Genomic DNA, 20,823 nt, shown 5'->3' with positions numbered 1-20,823 from the left:
TCTGCAGGTTGTGTTATGGGGAGGTGAGTGGAGATGCTGAGGATGTGTTTCTGCAGGTTGCATTATTGGGAATTTAGTGGAGATGCTGAGGATGGGTTTCTGCAGGTTGTGTTGTTGGAAGGTTATTGAAGATAATGAGGATGGGTTTCTGCAGGTTGTGTTATTAGGAGGTGAATGTAGATGCTGAGGATGGGTTTCTGCAGGTTGTGATATTGGGAGGTGAGTGAAGATGCTGAGGATGGATTTCTGCAGGTTGAGTTATTGAAAGGTGAATGGAGATGCTGAGGATCGGTTTCTGCAGGTTGTGTTATTGGGAGGCGAGTGGAGATGCTGAGAATGAATTTCTGCAGGTTGTGTTATTGGAAGGCTATTGAAGATGCTGAGGATGTGTTTCTGTAGGTAGTGTTATTGGGAGGTTAGTGGAGATGCTGAGGATGGGTTTCTGCAGGTTGCATTATTGAGAATTTAGTGGAGATGCTGAGGATGGGTTTCTGCAGGTTGTGTTATTGGAAGGTTATTGAAGATGCTGAGGATGGGTTTCTGCAGGTTGCATTATTGGGAATTTAGTGGAGATGCTGAGAATGGTTTTCTGCAGGTTGTGTTATGAGGAGGTGAGTGTAGATGCTGAGGATGGATTTCTGCAGGTTGTGTTATTGGGAGGTGAGTGAAGATGCTGAGGATGGGTTTCTGCAAGTTGTGTTATTGGGAGGTGAGTGGAGATGTTCAGTATGTGTTTCGGCAGGTTGTTTTATTGGGAGGTGAATGAAGATGCTGAGGATGTGTTTCTGCAGGTTGTGTTATTGGGAGGTGAGTGGAGATGCTGAGAATTAATTTCTGCAGGGCGTGTTATTGGAAGGTTATTGAAGATGCTGAGGATGTGTTTCTGTAGGTAATGTTATTGGGAGGTTAGTGGAGATGCTGAGGATGGGTATCTGCAGGTTGTGTTATTGGGAGGTGAGTGAAGATGCTGCGGATGCGTTTCTGCAGGTTGAGTTATTGAATGGTGACTGGAGATGCTGAGGGTAGTTTTCTGCAGGTTGCGTTATTGGGAGGTGAGTGGAGATGCTGAGGATGGGTTTCTGCAGGTCGCATTATTGGGAAGATAGTGGATATGCTGAGGATGGGTTTCTGCAGGTTGTGTTATTGGAAGGTTATTGAAGATGCTGAGGATGGGTTTCTGCAGGGTGTGTTACTGGGAGGTGAGTGAAGATGCTGAGAATGGGTTTCTGCATTTTGTGTTATTGGAAGTTCATTGAAGATGCTGAGGATGGGTTTCTGCAGTTTCTGTTATTGGGAGGTGAGTGAAAATGCTGAGGATGGGTTTCTGCAGGTTGTGTTATTGGGAGGTGAATGAAGGATGGGTTTCTGCAGGTTGTGTTATTGGAAGGTGAGTGGAGATGCTGAGGATGGGTTTCTGCATGTTGTGTGATTGTAAGGTGAGTGAAGTTGCTGAGGATGGGTTTCTGCAGGTTACGTTATTGGGAGGTTAGTGAAGCTCCTGAGGATGGTTTCCGCAGGTTGTGTTATTGGGAGGTGAGTGAAGGATGGTTTTCCGCAGGTTGTGTTATTGGAATGTTAGTGGAGATGCTGAGGATGGGTTTCAGCAGGTTGTGTTATTGAGAGGTGACTGGAGATGCTGAGGATGGGTTTCTGCAGGTTGTGTTATTGGGAGGTGAGTGGAGATGTTGAGGATGGGTTTCTGCAGGTTGTTTTATTGGGAGGTGAATGAAGATGCTGAGGATGTGTTTCTGCAGGTTGTGTTATTGGGAGGTGAGTGGAGATGCTGAGAATGAATTACTGCAGGTTGTGTTATTGGAAGGCTATTGAAGATGCTGAGGATGTGTTTCTGTAGGTAGTGTTATTGGGAGGTTAGTGGAGATGCTGAGGCTGGGTTTTTGCAGTTTGTGTTATTGGGAGGTGAGTGGAGATGCTGAGGATGGGTTTCTGCAGGTTGTGTTACTGGGAGGTGAGTGAGTATGGGTTTCTGCAGGTTGTGTTATTGGAAGGTTAGTGGTGATGCTGAGGATGGGTTTCTGCATGTTGTGTGATTGTAGGGTGAGTGAGGTTGCTGAGGATGGCTTTCTGCAGGATGCGTAATTGGGAGGTTAGTGAAGCTGCTGAGGATGGTTTCCGCAGGTTGTGTTATTGAGAGGTGAATGAAGGATGGGTTTCCGGAGGTTGTGTTATTGGTAGGTTAGTGGAGTTGCTGAGGATGGGTTTCAGCAGGTTGTGTTATTGGGAGGTGAGTGGAGATGCTGAGGATGGGTTTCTGCAGGTTGTGTTATTGGGAGATGAGTGAAGTTGCTGAGGATGGGTTTCTGCAGGTTGTGTTATTGGGAGGTGAGTGAAGATGCTGAGGATGGGTTTCTGCATTTTGTGTTATTGGAAGTTCATTGAAGATGCTGAGGATGGGTTTCTGCCGGTTCTGTCATTGGGAGGTGAGTGAAGATGCTGAGGATGGGTTTCTGCAGGTTGTGTTATTGGAAGGTTATTAGAGATGCTGAGGATGGGTTTCTGCATGTTGTGTGATTGGAAGGTGAGTGAAGTTGCTGAGGATGGGTTTCTGCAGGTTGCGTTATTGGGAGGTTAGTGAAGCTGCTGAGGATGGTTTCCGCAGGTTGTGTTATTGGGAGGTGAGTGAAGGATGGTTTTCCGCAGGTAGTGTTATTGGAAGGTTAGTGGAGATGCTGAGGATGGGTTTCAGCAGGTTGTGTTATTGAGAGGTGACTGGAGATGCTGAGGATGGGTTTCTGCAGGTTGTGTTATTGGGAGGTGAGTGAAGATGCTGAGGATGGGTTTCTGCAGGTTGTGTTATTGGGAGGTGGGTGGAGATGTTGAGAATGATTTTCTGCAGGTTGTGTTATTGGAAGGTTAGTGAAGATGCTGAGGATGGGTTTCCGTTGGTTGTGTTATTGGGAGGTTAGTGGAGATGCTGAGGATGGGTTTCTGCAGGTTGTATTATTGAAAGGTTACTGGAGATGCTGAGGATGGGTTTCTGCAGGTTGTGTTATTGGGAATTTAGTGGAGATGCTGAGGATGGGTTTCTGCAGGTTGTGTTGTTGGAAGGTTATTGAAGATAATGAGGATGGGTTTCTGCAGGTTGTGTTATTAGGAGGTGAATGTAGATGCTGAGGATGGGTTTCTGCAGGTTGTGTTATTGGGAGGTGAGTGAAGATGCTGAGGATTTGTTTCTGTAGGTTGTGTTATTGGGATGTGAGTGGAGATGCAGTGGATGTGTTTCTGCAGATTGCGTTATTGGGATGTGAGTGAAGATGCTGAGGATGGGTTTCTGCAGGTTGAGTTATTGAAAGGTGACTGGAGATGCTGAGGATCGGTTTCTGCAGGTTGTGTTATTGGGAGGCGAGTGGAGATGCTGAGAATGAATTTCTGCAGGTTGTGTTATTGGAAGGTTATTGAAGATGCTGAGGATGTGTTTCTGTAGGTAGTGTTATTGGGAGGTTAGTGGAGATGCTGAGGATGGGTTTCTGCAGGTTGTGTTATTGGAAGGTTATTGAAGATGCTGAGGATGGGTTTCTGCAAGTTGTGTTATTGGGAGGTGAGTGGAGATGCTGAGGATGGGTTTCTGCAAGTTGTGTTATTGGGAGGTGAGTGAAGATGCTGAGGATGTGTTTCTGCAGGTTGTGTTATTGGGAGGTGAGTGGAGATGCTGAGAATTAATTTCTGCAGGGTGTGTTATTGGAAGGTTATTGAAGATGCTGAGGATGTGTTTCTGTAGGTAATGTTATTGGGAGGTTAGTGGAGATGCTGAGGATGGGTATCTGCAGGTTGTGTTATTGGGAGGTGAGTGAAGATGCTGCGGATGCGTTTCTGCAGGTTGAGTTATTGAATGGTGACTGGAGATGCTGAGGGTAGTTTTCTGCAGGTTGCGTTATTGGGAAGATAGTGGATATGCTGAGGATGGGTTTCTGCAGGTTGTGTTATTGGAAGGTTATTGAAGATGCTGAGGATGGGTTTCTGCAGGGTGTGTTACTGGGAGGTGAGTGAAGATGCTGAGAATGGGTTTCTGCATTTTGTGTTATTGGAAGTTCATTGAAGATGCTGAGGATGGGTTTCTGCAGTTTCTGTTATTGGGAGGTGAGTGAAGATGCTGAGGATGGGTTTCTGCAGGTTGTGTTATTGGGAGGTGAATGAAGGATGGGTTTCTGCAGGTTGTGTTATTGGAAGGTTAGTGGAGATGCTGAGGATGGGTTTCTGCATGTTGTGTGATTGTAAGGTGAGTGAAGTTGCTGAGGATGGGTTTCTGCAGGTTACGTTATTGGGAGGTTAGTGAAGCTCCTGAGGATGGTTTCCGCAGGTTGTGTTATTGGGAGGTGAGTGAAGGATGGTTTTCCGCAGGTTGTGTTATTGGAATGTTAGTGGAGATGCTGAGGATGGGTTTCAGCAGGTTGTGTTATTGAGAGGTGACTGGAGATGCTGAGGATGGGTTTCTGCAGGTTGTGTTATTGGGAGGTGAGTGGAGATGTTGAGGATGGGTTTCTGCAGGTTGTTTTATTGGGAGGTGAATGAAGATGCTGAGGATGTGTTTCTGCAGGTTGTGTTATTGGGAGGTGAGTGGAGATGCTGAGAATGAATTACTGCAGGTTGTGTTATTGGGAGGCTATTGAAGATGCTGAGGATGTGTTTCTGTAGGTAGTGTTATTGGGAGGTTAGTGGAGATGCTGAGGCTGGGTTTTTGCAGTTTGTGTTATTGGGAGGTTAGTGGAGATGCTGAGGATGGGTTTCTGCAGGTTGTGTTATTGGGAGGTTATTCAAGATGCTGAGGATGGGTTTTTGCAGGTTGTGTTATTGGGAGGTGAGTGGAGATGCTGAGGATGGGTTTCTGCAGGTTGTGTTACTGGGAGGTGAGTGAGTATGGGTTTCTGCAGGTTGTGTTATTGGAAGGTTAGTGGAGATGCTGAGGATGGGTTTCTGCATGTTGTGTGATTGTAGGGTGAGTGAGGTTGCTGAGGATGGCTTTCTGCAGGATGCGTAATTGGGAGGTTAGTGAAGCTGCTGAGGATGGTTTCCGCAGGTTGTGTTATTGAGAGGTGAATGAAGGATGGGTTTCCGGAGGTTGTGTTATTGGTAGGTTAGTGGAGTTGCTGAGGATGGGTTTCAGCAGGTTGTGTTATTGGGAGGTGAGTGGAGATGCTGAGGATGGGTTTCTGCAGGTTATGTTATTGGGAGGTGAGTGAAGATGCTGAGGATGGGTTTCTGCAGGTTGTGTTATTGGGAGGTTAGTGGAGATGCTGAGGATGGGTTTCTGCAAGTTGTTTTATTGGGAGGGGAATGAAGATGCTGAGGATGTGTTTCTGCAGGTTGTGTTATTGGGAGGTGAGTGGAGATGCTGAGAATTAATTTCTGCAGGTTGTGTTATTGGAAGGCTATTGAAGATGCTGAGGATGTGTTTCTGTAGGTAGTGTTATTGGGAGGTTAGTGGAGATGCTGAGGATGGGTTTCTGCAGGTTGCATTATTGAGAATTTAGTGGAGTTGCTGAGGATGGGTTTCTGCAGGTTGTGTTATTGGAAGGTTATTGAAGATGCTGAGGATGGGTTTCTGCAGGTTGCATTATTGGGAATTTAGTGGAGATGCTGAGAATGGTTTTCTGCAGGTTGTGTTATTAGGAGGTGAGTGTAGATGCTGAGGATGGATTTCTGCAGGTTGTGTTATTGGGAGGTGAGTGGAGATGCTGAGAATTAATTTCTGCAGGGTGTGTTATTGGAAGGCTATTGAAGATGCTGAGGATGTGTTTCTGTAGGTAGTGTTATTGGGAGGTTAGTGGAGATGCTGTGGCTGGGTTTTTGCAGTTTGTGTTATTGGGAGGTTAGTGGAGATGCTGAGGATGGGTTTCTGCAGGTTGTGTTATTGGAAGGTTATTCAAGATGCTGAGGATGGGTTTCTGCAGGTTGTGTTATTGGGAGGTGAGTGAAGGATGGGTTACTGCAGGTTGTGTTATTGGAAGGTTATTGAAGATGCTGAGGATGTGTTTCAGTAGGTAATGTTATTGGGAGGTTAGTGGAGATGCTGAGGATGGGTATCTGCAGGTTGTGTTATTGGGAGGTGAGTGAAGATTCTGAGGATGCGTTTCTGCAGGTTGAGTTATTGAAAGGTGACTGGAGATGCTGAGGATAGGTTTCTGCAGGTTGTGTTATTGGGAGGTGAGTGGAGAAGCTGAGGATGGGTTTCTGCAGGTTGCATTATTGGGAAGATAGTGGAGATGCTGAGGATGGGTTTCTGCAGGTTGTGTTATTGGAAGGTTATTGAAGATGATGAGGATGGGTTTCTGCAGATTGTGTTATAGAATCATAGAATCAAAGAAGTTTACAGCATGGAAACAGGCCCTTCGGCCCAACCAGTCCATGCCGCCCAGTTTTTACCATTAAGCTAGTCCCAGTTGCCCGCACTTGGCCCATAACCCTCTATACCCATCTTACCCATGTAACCATCTAAATGCTTTTTGAAAGACACAATTGTACCCGCTTCTACTACTACCTCTGGCAGCCCATTCCAGACACTCACTACCCTCTGAGTGAAGAAATTGCCCCTCTGGGCCCTTCTGAATCTCTCCCCTCTCACCTTAAACTTATGCCCTCTAGTTTTAGACTCCCCTACCTTTGGGAAAATATGTTGACTATCTACCTTATCTATGCCCCTCATTATTTTATAGACCTCTATAAGTTCACCCCTAAGCCTCCTACGCTCCAGGGAAAAAAGTCCCAGTCTATCCAGCCTCTCCTTATAACTCAAACCATCAGGTCCCGGCAACATCCTAGTAAATCTTTTCTGCACTCTTTCTAGTTTAATAATATCCTTTCTATAATAGGGTGACCAGAACTGCACACAGTATTCCAAGTGTGGCCGTACCAATGTCTTGTACAACTTCAACAAGACGTCCCAACTCCTATATTCAATGTTCTGACCAATGAAACCAAGCATGCCGAATGCCTTCTTCACCACCCTGTCCACCTGCGACTCCACCTTCAAGGAGCTATGAACCTGTACTCCTAGATCTCTTTGTTCTATAACTCTCCCCAACGCCATACCATTAACTGAGTAGGTCCTGGCCTGATTCGATCTGCCAAAATGCATCACCTCACATTTATCTAAATTAAACTCCATCTGCCATTCGTCGGCCCACTGGCCTAATTGATCAAGATCCCGTTGCAATCCTAGATAACCTTCTTCACTATCCACTGTGCCACCAATCTTGGTGTCATCTGCAAACTTACTAACCATGCCTCCTAAATTCTCATCCAAATCATTAATATAAATCACAAATAACAGTGGACCCAGCACCGATCCCTGAGGCACACCACTGGTCACAGGCCTCCAGTTTGAAAAACAACCCTCTACAACCACCCTCTGCCTTCTGTTGTCCAGCCAATTTTGAATCCATTTGGCAACCTCACCCTGGATCCCGTGAGCTTTAACCTTCTGCAACAACCTACCATGCGGTACCTTGTCAAAGGCTTTGCTAAAGTCCATGTAGACAACGTCTACTGCACTGCCCTCATCTACCTTCTTGGTCACTCCCTCAAAAAACTCAATCAAATTTGAGAGACATGATTTTCCACGCACAAAGCTATGCTGACTGCCCCGAATCAGTCCTTGCCTCTCTAAATGCTTGTAGATCCGGTCTCTCAGAATACGTTCTAGCAATTTACCTACTACAGACGTTAGGCTCACCGGTCTGTAGTTCCCAGGCTTTTCCCTGCTGCCCTTCTTAAACAAGGGCACAACATTCGCCACTCTCCAATCTTCAGGCACCTCACCTGTGGCTGCCGATGATTCAAATATCTCGGTTAGGGGACCCGCAATTTCCTCCCTAGCCTCCCACAACATCCTGGGATACATTTCATCAGGTCCCGGGGATTTATCTACCTTGATGCGCTTTAAGACTTCCAGCACCTCCTCCTCTGTAATATGCACACTTCTCAAGACATCACTATTTATTTCCCTTAGTTTCCTAACCTCCATGCCTTTCTCCACCGTGAATACCGATGAGAAATATTCATTCAGGATCTCACCCAACTCTTGTGGCTCTGCACATAGATGCCCTTGTTGATCCTTAAGAGGCCCTACTCTGTCCCTAGTTACTCTTTTCCCCTTTATGTATCTGTAGAATCTCTTTGGATTGTCCCTTGCATTATTTGCCAAAGCAATTTCATGTCCCCTTTTTGCCCTCCTGATTTCCCTCTTAACTCTATTTCGACAATCTCTATACTCTTCAAGGGATCTACTTGATCCCAGTTGCTTATGTACGTCATATGCCTCCTTCTTCTTTTTGACCAGAGTCTCAATATCTCGAGTCATCCAGGGTTCCCTACTTCTACCAGCCTTGCCCTTCACTCTAAAGGGAATGTGCTTACCCTGCACCCTGGTTAACACATTTTTAAAAGCCTCCCATTTACCAGCCGTCCCTTTGTCTGCCAATAGTCTCCCCCAATCTACCTCTGCAAGTTCCTGTCTGATACCATCAAAATTGGCCTTGCCCCAATTAAGAATTTTAACTCTTGGGCCAGACCTATCATTCTCCATAGCTATCTTAAAACTAATGGAATTATGGTCACTTGTCCCAAAGTGATCCCTCACTAGCACTTCTATCACTTGCCCTTCCTTATTTCCCAAGACGAGGTCAAGTTTTGCCCCCTCTCTAGTCGGTCCATCCACATACTGAATGAGAAATTCCTCCTGAATACACTCAACAAATTTCCCTCCATCCAAGCCCCTAATGCGATGGCTGTCCCAGTCAATGTTGGGAAAGTTAAAGTCCCCTACTACTACCACCCTATTATACTTGCAGCTATCTGTAATCTCCTTACATATTTGCTCCTCAATTTCCCGCTGACTATTTGGGGGCCTGTAGTACAGTCCTACCAAGGTGATCTCTCCCTTCTTATTTTTCAGTTCCACCCATATAGACTCAGTGGGCGAACCCTCGGATATATCCCCTCTAAGTACTGCCGTGATGTTCTCCCTAATCAAAAACGCCACTCCCCCTCCTCTCTTACCTCCTGTTCTATCCGTTCTATAGCATCTGTACCCCGGAACATTGAGCTGCCAGTCCTGCCCCTCCCTTAGCCATGTTTAAGTCATAGCTATAATATCCCAGTCCCATGTGCCCGTCCATGCCCTGAGTTCATCCGCTTTGCCCGTCAGGCCCCTTGCATTGAAATAAATGCAGTTTAATGTAGACCTTCCTTGCTCTCTTCCCTGCTTTCTCTGGTCATGCTTTACACACTCTCCCTTCCTGCCTTTTGTTTCTGTCCCCACTGACTTCCTACATCGGTTCCCATCCCCCTGGCACATTAGTTTAAACCCTCCCCAACTGCACTAGCAAACACCCCCCCGAGAACATTGGTTCCGGTCCCACCCAGATGCAGACCGTCCGATTTGTACAGGTCCCACCTCCCCCAGAATCGGTCCCAATGTCCCAGGAATTTGAAACCCTCCCTCTTGCACCATCTCTCAAGCCACATATTCATCCTAGCTATCCTGTCATTCCTACTCTGACTATCACGTGGCACTGGTAGCAATCCTGAGATTACTACCTTTGAGGTCCTACTTTTTAGTTTAACTCCTAACTCCATAAATTCAGCTTGTAGGACCTCATCCCGTTTTTTACCTATATCGTTGGTGCCTATATGCACCACGACAGCTGGCTGTTCACCCTCCCCCTCCAGAATGCCCTGCAGCCGCTCCGAGACATCCTTGACCCTTGCACCAGGGAGGCAACATACCAACCTGGATTCTCGTTTGCGTCCGCAGAAACGCCTGTCTATTCCCCTTACAATTGAATCCCCTATCACTATAGCTCTGCCACTCTTTTTCCCGCCCTTCTGTGCAGCAGAGCCAGCCACGGTGCCATGAGCCTGGCTGCTGCCACCTTCCCCTGGTGAGCCATCTCCCCCAACAGTTTCCAAAACGGTAAATCTGTTTTGGAGGGAGATGACCGCAGGGGATCCCTGCACTGCCTTCCTACTCTTCCTCTGTCTGTTGGTCACCCTTTCCCTATCTGCCTCAGTAACTTTAATCTGCGGTGTGACCAACTCACTGAATGTGCTTTCCACAACTTCCTCAGCATCGCGGATGCTCCAAAGTGAGTCCATCCGCAGCTCCAGAGCCGTCAAGCGGTCTAACAGGAGCTGCAGTTGGACACACTTCTTGCAGATGAAGGAGTCAGGGACACCAGAAGGGTCCCTGACTTGCCTCATCTCACAAGAGGAGCATGACACGGGTCTGAGCTCTCCTGCCATGACTTAAACCTGAAGTTAAATTTGAACTACACTACACAGCTAAGAGAAAGTCAAAGAGAGAGAGAAATCACTTATCAGTTTCAAGCCAATCACTTACCTGCTGGCTGTGATGTAGTTGCTCCAGAGACTCCCTCACAGGTCTGCTTCTCTGCACCTCCTTCAGGTGAGCACCAAATTCCCTTAACTAGTTAATTAATTTACTTAATTAACTTGATTTTTTTTTTTTTGTCACTCCACTCTTACCCGAACTCAGCCTTACCCAAACTCAGATACACTCTGTTTGCCTTCAGCACTCTGTTTCTAAAGGCACTTCAGCCACACCCTTTGTATCCTTCCTGATTTACAGTCAGCCAATAGGCCTGCTCCCAAAACTGATCTCTCTCCCGAACAGCTGACCTGCAAGGTAAGGAAGTGGTTAATCAGTACTTACCTCACCCACAGCGCGCCCTTTTAAACTGTCCCCTCTGCCTCGCAGCTGCCGCGCTTTTTGAAACTCCCGCGCTGTTTCCAAGGTCCTGGCTCCCTCTCTCTCCCGAACAGCTGACCTGCAAGGTAAGGAAGTGGTTAAGCAGTACTTACCTCACCCACAGCGCGCCCTTTTAAACTGTCCCCTCTGCCTCGCAGCTCCCGCGCTTTTTGAAACTCCCGCGCTGTTTCCAAGGTCCTGGCTCCCTCTCTCTCCCGAACAGCTGACCTGCAAGGTAAGGAAGTGGTTAAGCAGTACTGACCTCACCCACAGCGCGCCCTTTTAAACTGTCCCCTCTGCCTCGCAGCTCCCGCGCTTTTTGAAACTCCCGCGCTGTTTCCAAGGTCCTGGCTCCCTCTCTCTCCCGAACAGCTGACCTGCAAGGTAAGGAAGTGGTTAAGCAGTACTTACCTCACCCACAGCGCGCCCTTTTAAACTGTCCCCTCGGCCTCGCAGCTCCCGCGCTTTTTGAAACTCCCGCGCTGTTTCCAAGGTCCTGGCTCCCTCTCTCTCCCGAACAGCTGACCTGCAAGGTAAGGAAGTGGTTAAGCAGTACCAATTATTAATAACACCCAGTGTTATTGGGAGGTGAGTGGAGAAGCTGAGGATGGGTTTCTGCAGGTTGTGTTATTGGGAGGTGAGTGAAGTTGCTGAGGATGGGTTTCTGCAGGTTGTGTTATTGGGAGGTGAGTGAAGATGCTGAGGATGGGTTTCTGCAGGTTGTGTTATTGGGAGGTGAGTGAAGATGCTGAGGATGGGTTTCTGCATTTTGTGTTATTGGAAGTTCATTGGAGATGCTGAGGATGGGTTTCTGCAGGTTCTGTTATTGGGAGGTGAGTGAAGATGCTGAGGATGGGTTTCTGCAGGTTGTGTTATTGGAAGGTTAGTGGAGATGCTGAGGATGGGTTTCTGCATGTTGTGTGATTGGAAGGTGAGTGAAGTTGCTGAGGATGGGTTTCTGCAGGTTGCGTTATTGGGAGGTTAGTGAAGCTGCTGAGGATGGTTTCCGCAGGTTGTGTTATTGGGAGGTGAGTGAAGGATGGTTTTCCGCAGGTTGTGTTATTGGAAGTTTAGTGGAGATGCTGAGGATGGGTTTCAGCAGGTTGTGTTATTGAGAGGTGACTGGAGATGCTGAGGATGGGGTTCTGCAGGTTCTGTTATTGGGAGGTGAGTCAAGATGCTGAGGATGGGTTTCTGCAGTTTGTGTTATTGGGAGGTGAATGAAGGATGGGTTTCTGCAGGTTGTGTTATTGAGAGGTGAGTGAAGATGCTGAAGATGGGTTTCTGCAGGTTCCGTTATTGGGAGGTGAGTGAAGATGCTGAGGATGGGTTTCTGCAGGTTGTGTTACTGGGAGGTGAGTGAAGGATGGGTTTCTGCAGGTTGTGTTATTGGAAGGTTAGTGAAGATGCTGAGGATGGGTTTCTGCATGTTGTGTGATTGGAAGGTGAGTCAGGTTGCTGAGGATGATTATCTGCAGGATGCGTTATTGGGAGGTCAGTGAAGCTGCTGAGGATGATTTCCGCAGGTTGTGTTATTGAGAGGTGAATGAAGGATGGGTTTCCGGAGGTTGTGTTATTGGTAGGTTAGTGGAGATGCTGAGGATGGGTTTCAGCAGGTTGTGTTATTGGGAGGTGAGTGGAGATGCTGAGGATGGGTTTCTGCAGGTTGTGTTATTGGGAGGTTAGTGGAGATGCTGAGGATGGGTTTCTGCAAGTTGTTTTATTGGGAGGGGAATGCAGATGCTGAGGATGTGTTTCTGCAGGTTGTGTTATTGGGAGGTGAGTGGAGATGCTGAGAATTAATTTCTGCAGGTTGTGTTATTGGAAGGTTATTGAAGATGCTGAGGATGTGTTTCTGTAGGTAGTGTTATTGGGAGGTTAGTGGGAATGCTGAGGATGGGTTTCTGCAGGTTGTGTTATTGAAAGGTTACTGGAGATGCTGAAGATGGGTTTCTGCAGGTTGTGTTATTGGGAGGTGAGTGGAGATGCTGAGGATGGGTTTCTGCAGGTTGTGTTATTGGGAGGTGAGTGAAGGATGGTTTTCCGCAGGTTGTGTTATTAGAAGGTTAGTGGAGATGCTGAGGATGGGTTTCAGCAGGTTGTGTTATTGAGAGGTGACTGGAGATGCTGAGGATGGGTTTCTGCAGGTTGTGTTATTGGAAGGTTACTGAAGATGCTGAGGATGGGTTTCTGCAGTTTGTGTTATTGAGAGGTGACTGAAGATGCTGAGGATGGGTTTCTGCAGGTTGTGTTATTGGAAGGTTACTGAGGATGGGTTTCTGAAGGTTGTGTTATTGTAAGTTGAGTGAAGATACTGAGGATGGGTTCCTGCAGGTTGAGTTATTGGAAGTTGAGTGAAGATACTGAGGATGGGTTTCTGCAGGTTGCGTTATTGGGCGGTGAGTGAAGTTGCCGAGAATGGGTCTGTGCAGGATGTGTACTTGGGAGATGAGTGGAGATACTGAGGATGGGTTTCTGCAGGTTGTGTTGTTGGGAGTTGCGTGAAGATGCTGAGGGTGGGTTTCTGCAGGTTTTTTATTGGAAGGTTATTGATGTTGCTGAGGATGGGTTCCTGCAGGTTGTGTTGTAGGAAGGTGAGTGAAGTTGCTGAGAATGGGTCTGTGCAGGTTGTGTACTTGGGAGATGAGTGGAGATTCTGAGGATGGGTTTCTGCAGGTTGTGTTGTTGGGAGTTGCGTGAAGATGCTGAGGGTGGGTTTCTGCAGGTTTTGTTATTGGAAGGTTATTGATGATGCTGAGGATGGGTTTCTGCAGGTTGTGTTATTGGGAGGTGAGTGAAGGATGGGGTTCTGCAGGTTGTGTTATTGGAAGGTTAGTGGAGATGCTGCGGATGGGTTTCTGCATTTTGTGTGATTGGAAGGTGAGTGAAATTGCTGAGGATGGGTTTCTGCAGGTTGCGTTATTGGAAGGTTAGTGAAGATGCTCAGGGTGGTTTCTGGAGGTTGTGTTATTGGGAGGTGAGTGAAGGATGGGTTTCTGCAGGTTATGTTATTGGGAGGTTAGTGAAGATGCTGAGGATGGGTTTCTGCAGGTTGTGTTTATCATAGATTATCATAGAATTTACAGTGAAGAAGGAGGCCATTCGGCCCATCGAGTCTGCACCGGCTCTTGGAAAGAACACCCTACCCAAGGTCAACACCTCCCCCTATCCCCATAGCCCAGTAACCCCACCCAACACTAAGGGGAATTTTGGACACTAAGGGCAATTTTATTATGGCCAATCCACCTAACCTGCACATCTTTGGACTCTGGGAGGAAACCGGAGCACCCGGAGGAAACCCACGCACACACGGGGAGGATGTGCAGACGCCGCACAGACAGTGACCCCAGCCGGAATCGAACCTGGGACTCTAGAGCTGTGAAGCAATTGTGCTAACCACTATGCTACCGTGCTGCCCCGGTGTTATTGGGAGGTGAGTTGAGATGTTGAGTATGTGTTTCTGCAGGTTGTGTTATTGAGAGGTGAGTGAAGATGCTGAGGATGTGTTTCTGCAGGTTGTGTTATTGGGAGGTGAGTGAAGATGCTGAGAATGATTTTCTGCAGGTTGTGTTATTGGAAGGTTAGTGAAGATGCTGAGGATGGGTTTCCTTAGGTTGTGTTATTGGGAGGTTAGTGGAGATGCTGAGGATGGGTTTCTGCAGGTTGTGTTATTGGGAGGTGAGTGGAGATGCTGAGGATGGGTTTCTGCATGTTGTGTTATTGGGAGGTGAGTGAAGTTGCTGAGGATGGGTTTGTGCAGGTTGTGTTATTGGGAGGTGAGTGAAGATGCTGAGGATGGGTTTCTGCAGGTTGTGTTATTGGGAGGTGAGTGAAGATGCTGAGGATGGGTTTCTGCAGGTTGTGTTATTGGCAGGTGAATGAAGGATGGGTTTCTGCAGGTTGTGTTATTGGAAGGTTAGTGGAGATGCTGAGGATGGGTTTCTGCAGGTTGTGTCATTGGAAGGTGAGTGAAGTTGCGGAGGATGGGTTTCTGCAGGTTGCGTTATTGGTAGGTTAGTGAAGCTGCTGAGGATGGTTTCCGCAGGTTGTGTTATTGGGAGGTGAGTGAAGGATGGTTTTCCGCAGGTTGTGTTATTGGAAGGTTAGTGGAGATGCTGAGGATGGGTTTCAGCAGGTTGTGTTATTGAGAGGTGACTGGAGATGCTGAGGATGGGGTTCTGCAGTTTGTGTTATTGGAAGTTCATTGAAGATGCTGAGGATGGGTTTCTGCAGGTTCTGTTATTGGGAGGTGAGTCAAGAAGCTGAGGATGGGTTTCTGCAGGTTGTGTTATTTGGAGGTGAATGAAGGATGGGTTTCTGCAGGTTGTGTTATTGGGAGGTGAGTGAAGATGCTGAGGATGGGTTTCTGCAGGTTGTGTTATTGGAAGGTGAGTGAAGATGCTGAGGATGGGTTTCTGCAGGTTCTGTTATTGGGAGGTGAGTCAAGAAGCTGAGGATGGGTTTCTGCAGGTTGTGTTATTTGGAGGTGAATGAAGGATGGGTTTCTGCAGGTTGGGTTATTGGGAGGTGAGTGAAGATGCTGAGGATGGGTTTCTGCAGGTTGTGTTATTGGGAGGTGAGTGAAGATGCTGAGGATGGGTTTCTGCAGGTTGCGTTATTGGGCGGTGAGTGAAGTTGCTGAGAATGGGTCTGTGCAGGCTGTGTACTTGGGAGATGAGTGGAGATACTGAGGATGGGTTTCTGCAGGTTGTGTTGTTGGGAGTTGCGTGAAGATGCTGAGGGTGGGTTTCTGTAGGTTTTGTTATTGGAAGGTTATTGATGTTGCTGAGGATGGGTTCCTGCAGGTTGTGTTGTAGGAAGGTGAGTGAAGTTGCTGAGAATGGGTCTGTGCAGGTTGTGTACTTGGGAGATGAGTGGAGATGCTGAGGATGGGTTTCTGCAGGTTGTGTTTATCATAGATTATCATAGAATTTACAGTGCAGAAGGAGGCCATTCGGCCCATCGAGTCTGCACCGGCTCTTGGAAAGAGCACCCTACCCAAGGTCAACACCTCCCCCTATCCCCAAAGCCCAGTAACCCCAAGGGGAATTTTGGACACTAAGGGCAATTTTATTATGGCCAATCCACCTAACCTGCACATCTTTGGACTGTGGGAGGAAACCGGAGCAAACCCACGCACACACGGGGAGGATGTGCAGACTCCGTAAAGACAGTGACCCAAGCCGGAATCGAACCTGGGACTCTGGAGCTGTGAAGCAATTGTGCTAACCACTATGCTACCGTGCTGCCCCGGTGTTATTGGGAGGTGAGTTGAGATGTTGAGGATGTGTTTCTGCAGGTTGTGTTAGTGAGAGGTGAGTGAAGATGCTGAGGATGTGTTTCTGCAGGTTGTGTTATTGGGAGGTGAGTGAAGATGCTGAGAATGATTTTATGCAGGTTGTGTTATTGGAAGGTTAGTGAAGATGCTGAGGATGGGTTTCCGTAGGTTGTGTTATTGGGAGGTTAGTGGAGATGCTGAGGATGGGTTTCTGCAGGTTGTGTTATTGGGAGGTGAGTGAAGTTGCCGAGAATGGGTCTGTGCAGGATGTGTACTTGGGAGATGAGTGGAGATACTGAGGATGGGTTTCTGCAGGTTGTGTTGTTGGGAGTTGCGTGAAGATGCTGAGGGTGGGTTTCTGCAGGTTTTTTATTGGAAGGTTATTGATGTTGCTGAGGATGGGTTCCTGCAGGTTGTGTTGTAGGAAGGTGAGTGAAGTTGCTGAGAATGGGTCTGTGCAGGTTGTGTACTTGGGAGATGAGTGGAGATTCTGAGGATGGGTTTCTGCAGGTTGTGTTGTTGGGAGTTGCGTGAAGATGCTGAGGGTGGGTTTCTGCAGGTTTTGTTATTGGAAGGTTATTGATGATGCTGAGGATGGGTTTCTGCAGGTTGTGTTATTGGGAGGTGAGTGAAGGATGGGGTTCTGCAGGTTGTGTTATTGGAAGGTTAGTGGAGATGCTGCGGATGGGTTTCTGCATTTTGTGTGATTGGAAGGTGAGTGAAATTGCTGAGGATGGGTTTCTGCAGGTTGCGTTATTGGAAGGTTAGTGAAGATGCTCAGGGTGGTTTCTGGAGGTTGTGTTATTGGGAGGTGAGTGAAGGATGGGTTTCTGCAGGTTATGTTATTGGGAGGTTAGTGAAGATGCTGAGGATGGGTTTCTGCAGGTTGTGTTTATCATAGATTATCATAGAATTTACAGTGAAGAAGGAGGCCATTCGGCCCATCGAGTCTGCACCGGCTCTTGGAAAGAACACCCTACCCAAGGTCAACACCTCCCCCTATCCCCATAGCCCAGTAACCCCACCCAACACTAAGGGGAATTTTGGACACTAAGGGCAATTTTATTATGGCCAATCCACCTAACCTGCACATCTTTGGACTCTGGGAGGAAACCGGAGCACCCGGAGGAAACCCACGCACACACGGGGAGGATGTGCAGACGCCGCACAGACAGTGACCCCAGCCGGAATCGAACCTGGGACTCTAGAGCTGTGAAGCAATTGTGCTAACCACTATGCTACCGTGCTGCCCCGGTGTTATTGGGAGGTGAGTTGAGATGTTGAGTATGTGTTTCTGCAGGTTGTGTTATTGAGAGGTGAGTGAAGATGCTGAGGATGTGTTTCTGCAGGTTGTGTTATTGGGAGGTGAGTGAAGATGCTGAGAATGATTTTCTGCAGGTTGTGTTATTGGAAGGTTAGTGAAGATGCTGAGGATGGGTTTCCTTAGGTTGTGTTATTGGGAGGTTAGTGGAGATGCTGAGGATGGGTTTCTGCAGGTTGTGTTATTGGGAGGTGAGTGGAGATGCTGAGGATGGGTTTCTGCATGTTGTGTTATTGGGAGGTGAGTGAAGTTGCTGAGGATGGGTTTGTGCAGGTTGTGTTATTGGGAGGTGAGTGAAGATGCTGAGGATGGGTTTCTGCAGGTTGTGTTATTGGGAGGTGAGTGAAGATGCTGAGGATGGGTTTCTGCAGGTTGTGTTATTGGCAGGTGAATGAAGGATGGGTTTCTGCAGGTTGTGTTATTGGAAGGTTAGTGGAGATGCTGAGGATGGGTTTCTGCAGGTTGTGTCATTGGAAGGTGAGTGAAGTTGCGGAGGATGGGTTTCTGCAGGTTGCGTTATTGGTAGGTTAGTGAAGCTGCTGAGGATGGTTTCCGCAGGTTGTGTTATTGGGAGGTGAGTGAAGGATGGTTTTCCGCAGGTTGTGTTATTGGAAGGTTAGTGGAGATGCTGAGGATGGGTTTCAGCAGGTTGTGTTATTGAGAGGTGACTGGAGATGCTGAGGATGGGGTTCTGCAGTTTGTGTTATTGGAAGTTCATTGAAGATGCTGAGGATGGGTTTCTGCAGGTTCTGTTATTGGGAGGTGAGTCAAGAAGCTGAGGATGGGTTTCTGCAGGTTGTGTTATTTGGAGGTGAATGAAGGATGGGTTTCTGCAGGTTGTGTTATTGGGAGGTGAGTGAAGATGCTGAGGATGGGTTTCTGCAGGTTGTGTTATTGGGAGGTGAGTGAAGATGCTGAGGATGGGTTTCTGCAGGTTGCGTTATTGGGCGGTGAGTGAAGTTGCTGAGAATGGGTCTGTGCAGGCTGTGTACTTGGGAGATGAGTGGAGATACTGAGGATGGGTTTCTGCAGGTTGTGTTGTTGGGAGTTGCGTGAAGATGCTGAGGGTGGGTTTCTGTAGGTTTTGTTATTGGAAGGTTATTGATGTTGCTGAGGATGGGTTCCTGCAGGTTGTGTTGTAGGAAGGTGAGTGAAGTTGCTGAGAATGGGTCTGTGCAGGTTGTGTACTTGGGAGATGAGTGGAGATGCTGAGGATGGGTTTCTGCAGGTTGTGTTTATCATAGATTATCATAGAATTTACAGTGCAGAAGGAGGCCATTCGGCCCATCGAGTCTGCACCGGCTCTTGGAAAGAGCACCCTACCCAAGGTCAACACCTCCCCCTATCCCCAAAGCCCAGTAACCCCAAGGGGAATTTTGGACACTAAGGGCAATTTTATTATGGCCAATCCACCTAACCTGCACATCTTTGGACTGTGGGAGGAAACCGGAGCAAACCCACGCACACACGGGGAGGATGTGCAGACTCCGTAAAGACAGTGACCCAAGCCGGAATCGAACCTGGGACTCTGGAGCTGTGAAGCAATTGTGCTAACCACTATGCTACCGTGCTGCCCCGGTGTTATTGGGAGGTGAGTTGAGATGTTGAGGATGTGTTTCTGCAGGTTGTGTTAGTGAGAGGTGAGTGAAGATGCTGAGGATGTGTTTCTGCAGGTTGTGTTATTGGGAGGTGAGTGAAGATGCTGAGAATGATTTTATGCAGGTTGTGTTATTGGAAGGTTAGTGAAGATGCTGAGGATGGGTTTCCGTAGGTTGTGTTATTGGGAGGTTAGTGGAGATGCTGAGGATGGGTTTCTGCAGGTTGTGTTATTGGGAGGTGAGTGAAGATGCAGAGGATGGGTTTCTTCAGATTGGGTTATTGGGAGGTGAGTGGAGATGCTGTGGATGTGTTTCTGCAGATTGTGTTGTTGGGAGGCGAGTGAAGATGCTGAGGATGGGTTTCTGCAGGTTGTATTATTGAAAGGTTACTGGAGATGCTGAGGATGGGTTTCTGCAGGTTGTGTTATTGGGCGGTGAGTGGAGATGCTGAGGATGGGTTTCTGCAGGTTGCATTATTGGGAAGTTAGTGGAGATGCTGAGGATGGGTTTCTGCAGGTTGTGTTATTGGAAGGTTATTGAAGATGAATGGGATGGGTTTCTGCAGGTTGTGTTATTGGGAGGTGAGTGTAGATGCTGAGGATGGGTTTCTGCAGGTTGTGTTATTGGGAGGTGAATGAAGATGCTGAGGATGTGTTTCTGCAGGTTGTGTTATTGGGAGGTGAGTGGAGATGCTGAGAATTAAGTTCTGCAGGTTGTGTTATTGGAAGGTTATTGAAGATGCTGAGGATGTGTTTCTGTAGGTAGTGTTATTGGGAGGTTAGTGGGGATGCTGAGGATGGGTTTTTGCAGGTTGTGTTATTGAAAGGTTAGTGGAGATGCTGAGGATGGGTTTCTGCAGGTTGTGTTATTGGAAGGTTATTGAAGATGAATGGGATGGGTTTCTGCAGGTTGTGTTATTGGGAGGTGAGTGTAGATGCTGAGGATGGGTTTCTGCAGGTTGTGTTATTGGGAGGTGAATGAAGATGCTGAGGATGTGTTTCTGCAGGTTGTGTTATTGGGAGGTGAGTGGAGATGCTGAGAATTAAGTTCTGCAGGTTGTGTTATTGGAAGGTTATTGAAGATGCTGAGGATGTGTTTCTGTAGGTAGTGTTATTGGGAGGTTAGTGGGGATGCTGAGGATGGGTTTTTGCAGGTTGTGTTATTGAAAGGTTAGTGGAGATGCTGAGGATGGGTTTCTGCAGGTTGTGTTATTGGGAGGTGAGTGAAGATGCAGAGGATGGGTTTCTTCAGATTGGGTTATTGGGAGGTGAGTGGAGATGCTGTGGATGTGTTTCTGCAGATTGTGTTGTTGGGAGGTGAGTGAAGATGCTGAGGATGGGTTTCTGCAGGTTGTATTATTGAAAGGTTACTGGAGATGCTGAGGATGGGTTTCTGCAGGTTGCATTATTGGGAATTTAGTGGAGATGCTGAGGATGGGTTTCTGCAGGTTGTGTTATTGGAAGGTTATTGAAGATAATGAGGATGGGTTTCTGCAGGTTGTGTTATTAGGAGGTGAATGTAGATGCTGAGGATGGGTTTCTGCAGATTGTGTTATTGGGAGGTGAGTGGAGATGTTGAGGATGGGTTTCTGCAGGTTGTTTTATTGGGAGGTGAATGAAGATGCTGAGGATGTGTTTCTGCAGGTTGTGTTATTGGGAGGTGAGTGGGGATGCTGAGAATTAATTTCTGCAGGTTGTGTTATTGGAAGGTTATTGAAGATGCTGAGGATGTGTTTCTGTAGGTAATGTTATTGGGAGGTTAGTGGAGATGCTGAGTATGGGTATCTGCAGGTTGTGTTATTGGGAGGTGAGTGAAGATGCTGAGGATGTGTTTATGTAGGTTGTGTTATTGGGATGTGAGTGGAGATGCTGTGGATGTGTTTCTGCAGATTGCGTTATTGGGA

General features: G+C 47.4%; 1 long non-coding RNA gene across 1 annotated transcript in view; it reads right to left on the bottom strand.

The window, feature by feature from the left end:
- The window catches only part of LOC140399605 (uncharacterized), a 1,122,925-nt gene that overhangs the window by 832,493 nt on the left and 269,609 nt on the right, over nucleotides 1–20,823 (bottom strand). The gene's annotated exons all lie outside the window — the stretch shown is intronic.

Source organism: Scyliorhinus torazame, chromosome 23 (assembly GCF_047496885.1).
Source record: "Scyliorhinus torazame isolate Kashiwa2021f chromosome 23, sScyTor2.1, whole genome shotgun sequence".
Taxonomy (NCBI): Eukaryota; Metazoa; Chordata; class Chondrichthyes; order Carcharhiniformes; family Scyliorhinidae; genus Scyliorhinus; species Scyliorhinus torazame.
Note: the sequence above shows the minus strand (reverse complement) of the source record. Positions and strands in the feature narration are given on the sequence as shown.